The following is a 4,670-nucleotide window of genomic DNA, read 5'->3' as shown; positions in this document are numbered from 1 at the left end:
AATCATAACGGGTTTGATTTAGGTCATACCTGAATAGTAGTAGTTTTCCCTTTTCTTCAATTTAAGTCTGAATCTGGCAATAAGGAGTTCATTATCTGAGCCACAGTCAGCTCCTGGTCTTGTTTTTGCTGACTGTATAGAGCTCCTCCATTTTTGGCTGCAAAGAATATAATAAGTCTGATTTTGGTATTGACCATCTGGTGATGTCCATGTGTAGAGTCTTCTTTTGTGTCGTTGGAAGAGGATGTTTGCTCTTGGTGAAACTCTATTAGCCTTTGCCCTGCTTCATTCTGTACTCCAAGGCCAAATTTGCCTGTTACTCCAGGTGTTTCTTGATTTCCTACTTTTGCATTCCAGTCCTCTATAATGAAAAGGACATATTTTATGGGTGTTAGTTCTAGAAGATCTTGCAGGTCTTCATAGAACTGTTCAACTTCAGCTTCTTCAGCATTAGTGGTCGGGGCATAGACTTGGATTACTGTGATAATGAATGGTTTGCCTTGGAAATGAACAGAGATCATTCTGTACTGTTTGAGATTGCATCCAAGTACTGCATTTCAGACTCTTGGTGACTATGAGGGCTACTTCATTTCTTCTGAGGAATTCTTGCCCACAGTAGTAGATACAATGGTCATCTGAGTTAAATTCACCCATTCCAGTCCATTTTAGTTTGCTTATCCCTAAAATGTCAATGTTCACTCTTGTTATCTCTTGTTTGACTACTTCCAATTTGCCTTGATTTATGGACATAACATTCCAGGTTCCTATGCAGTATTGCTCTTTACAGCATTGCTTCTATCACCAGTCCCATCCACAACTGGGTGTTGCTGTTGCTTTGGCTCCATCTCTTCATTCTTTCAGAGTTGTTTCTCCACTGATGTCCAGTAACATATTGGGTCCCTACCAACCTGGGGAGTTCATCTTTCAGTGTCCTACTTTTTGCCTTTTCATACTGTTCATGGGGTTCTCAAATACTGAAGTGGTTTGCCATTCCCTTTTCCAGTGGACCACATTTTGTCAGAACTCTCCATATATATGTGTGTGTGTGTGTGTGTGTGTGTGTGTGTGTGCGTATACACACACACCAAAACAGAAACAGACTCAGATTTTGTAACAAACTAGTAGTCAGCAGTGGGTCAAGGAAGGAGACGGGGCAAGACAGGGGTATAGGACTAAGTAATACACATTACTACATATAAAATAGATAAGTCATAGTATATTGTGCAGAATACAAGAAGTATAACCATTACCTTGTAATAAATTGAAATGGAATATAATCTATAAAAATCTTGTTCACTATGTGGTACAACTGAAACACAAAATACCGTAAGTCAGCTATGTGTGTGCATGCTAAGTTGGCTCAGTTGCAATCGATTCTTTGTGACCCCATGGACTGTAGCCCACTAGGCTCCTCTGTCCATGGGATTCTCCAGGCAAGAGTACTGGATTGGGTTGTCATGCCCTCCCCTCCCCCAGAGGATCTTCCTGACCCAGGTATCAAACCCAAGTCTCTTTTGTCTCCTATATATCCTGCATTGGCAGATGGGTTCTTTACCACTAATGCCACCTGGGAAGCCCCAAGTCAACTACATTTCCGTAAAAATTTAAAAAATAAATCAACCAGTCCCATATATTTCTGAATACAGTAAGACATAGTTCTGTAGCCAAGTTTCACATGCTTATACAGACCACGGGATTATATTTAGTTACAGTTGTAACTATCTTACATGACAACATTGCTAGTTTAACTTTTCTAGCTACATTGTTTCCCAAAATTAAAATATATATATATATATATGTAAAAATATCTCCACATCCAACATAAATACATAAAAGAAAGCATGATATATCAATTTTAATACCGTGGAAAATATTTTCTTTGTTTTCCTTTCAGGTTGGAAATACTAAAAATTTACCAAAATCATGTTGCAAATGTACTAGAAATGGCTAGGGCATGGTACAAGTGAGACAAAAAACACAAGAGAGTGAACAAATATAGAGTTTTCTCTCAGTCATATACCAATTCCTGTTACTGACTGACTCTTCTCCATGTGGTGATTCATGGAATTGTGCTTCTTTATGTTGAGGACCACATGGCCATTGCCCACCTGTATCCATTCAAGTCTTCAGCAAAGAAGATGAGAGAATAGAGAGAGTCACACTTATTAATAAAACATCCTGTCCCAGATTGATAAGCCCTGTGTATGCCTATGGTGCCTTCTACATATACACAGAGGCACTTCAAAATGTCCACACAACTCTAGTTAACTTAAGTAAACTCCGGGAGTTGGTGATGGACAGGGAGGCCTGGCGTGCTGCGATTCATGGGGTCGCAAAGAGTCGGACACGACTGAGTGACTGAACTGAACTGAACTGAAGGACCTGAAAACTGCCCTAAATCAGTGATCTCCCTATTCAAACATAGATGCCACAGAAAAGCATAAACACTAATTTGCTCAAACTGCTGGACCATAAACTCTGATCACTTGCTGATGGACCACTAAGCAATTCAAGCTAAGAGGCCACTCCTAGGATTCCACATTTAAAAAATTTAAAACAAGATTAACACCAAAAGCAACAACCAACTGAACAGTGACATCAGTGGCCACACGCAGCAGGAGACAGAGACTAGGTAGATTGAGACACATAAATCTACAAAGCAAAGAACAAATAATCCACAACATGAAGCTTAGTCTTACATAGATAGGAAATAAAATGACTTTAACCTGTAAATAAATAAACTCTGCAATATTTATCAAAGTATACAATATGTAAACCTTCATTTATAGGTAAAATAACTGATAAAAGTCAGGGTCTTATGAATCTTAGTTAAAAGTTGGAGAAGCATGAGAGAGAGGTGGAGAGGAGGTATTTTATATGTATTCTTCATATAACATTATAATATGTATAGTTATATGAAGAGTTGAAAAGCAAGATAAAATAATTAAAAAGTCTGAAAGTACTGCTTGAGATAAAAATGACGAGAGAAAAAAATCCTTTTTGAGGAGACGACTTTCAAGCAGTGATACAAATGAAGTCAAAAGCTGAAAGTGAAAGTCAAAGTCACTCAGTCGTGTCCAACTGTTTGTGACTCCACGGACTATATACAGTCCATGGAATTCTCCAGGCCAGAGTACTGAAGTCAGGAATGAGTTAATTTCTAGTTTGAAGGGAACAGAATGTCATGGGGATAGAATAAGACTTATTCAAGAATGAACAAGCAGTTCAGTGGGCTGGACATCATACAGAAAGGTATACAATAATAGGAGATGAAAGTAGACATATTACCCATGGATTAGGCCATATTGGGACTAGTTATGTAATAGGCCATGGTAAATATTGCATTTTTAACACAATAAAAACATTTTGGATGACTTTGATAGTGATTTTAAGTGGACCCTCTCCAGCCTGTAGAGAAGAGATCAAAGGAAGCTGAGAAGGAAGGCAAGAGGATGGAAGAAAAGATTTTTGACTTATTCTAGAATAACAGACATTTTGCTTTAGGATGGGATAGTAGTAAGAGGTGAGGTGTGGTAGGTTTTGGAATATATTATTAATGCTCTGCAGAATATGATAATAGACTGGATACAGTTTATGAGAGTAGGAGAGGGATTAAAATAGTACCAGTAATCTCTAGAAAAATTTGTGGCTCCACTTACTGAATGGGCTTTGTAGGGAGAAACAAGAGTTCAATTTTATGCATGTTAACTTTAAATGCTTGTTATAGAGCCACATGATGATGTGTAATAAATGGCTTGATATATGAATATTTCGTTCATTTAGGGGAGAAATATTTAAAGTAGTAGAGCTAGATGGGAACATCCAGTGAAGAAGCATATCTAAGAGGAGAAAAGTCTCATGGGAAGATATTTGGGACTCTCCAACATCTTGAAGGAAAGAAATAATAGAACAGAATCCAGAAAAAGAGACTGCAGAGTGCCAAAAGTTGAGGAACAAACATGAGTACATGATATCCTAACAGCTGAGGTAAGAAAAGTTTTTGTCTCTTTGTTTTAACACAGGGAGTGATCAACTGTCTCTAAACATTATTGGAGGAGTTGAAAATGATCAGTCCATTTCAATTGTGGGGTTTACTGATGACTTATCATCATCTATTTCAGTCTAGAGACAGAGATAAATTCTTGATTTGAGTAGGTTAAGCTGAAAATGGACAGGGAACTGGCAAACACATATTAGTCTTTCAGTGAGTTTTGCTTTCAATATATGGAAATAATAGCAGAGAATGGGGCAGAAGCCAAAAGTGATTTGATGTCAATGAGTGCTTTTCTAAATTTGTGTTCTGATGAGAATGATCCAGCAGAGAAGGAAAATTAATGTTACACAAAGAGCCAGGTCTATGACCATAACTGACTGTCTGACTGAGAAAAGAAGACAGGATTTCCAGGGAAAGTAGAGGAGGTGGTCTTCTGTCCTGGTCAGCTCTGGCGGCCATAACAAGATAGTGCAGGCCGGAGAAGTCAAAGAGCAGGAACTCGTATTCTTATAGCTCTGGTGGCTGGAAGCCTGAGATCAGGATGCCACGTAAATGGTTAGTTTCTGGTGAGAGTTCTCTTCCTAGCTAGCAGATAGCCACCTCCTCACTGTGCTTTGCATGATAGAGAGAGGCCAAGAAAAAGAGAGGTTTAGAGGAGGAGGGAGGGACAGAGAGA

Source organism: Cervus elaphus, chromosome 29 (assembly GCF_910594005.1).
Source record: "Cervus elaphus chromosome 29, mCerEla1.1, whole genome shotgun sequence".
NCBI lineage: Eukaryota > Metazoa > Chordata > Mammalia > Artiodactyla > Cervidae > Cervus > Cervus elaphus.
Note: the sequence above shows the minus strand (reverse complement) of the source record.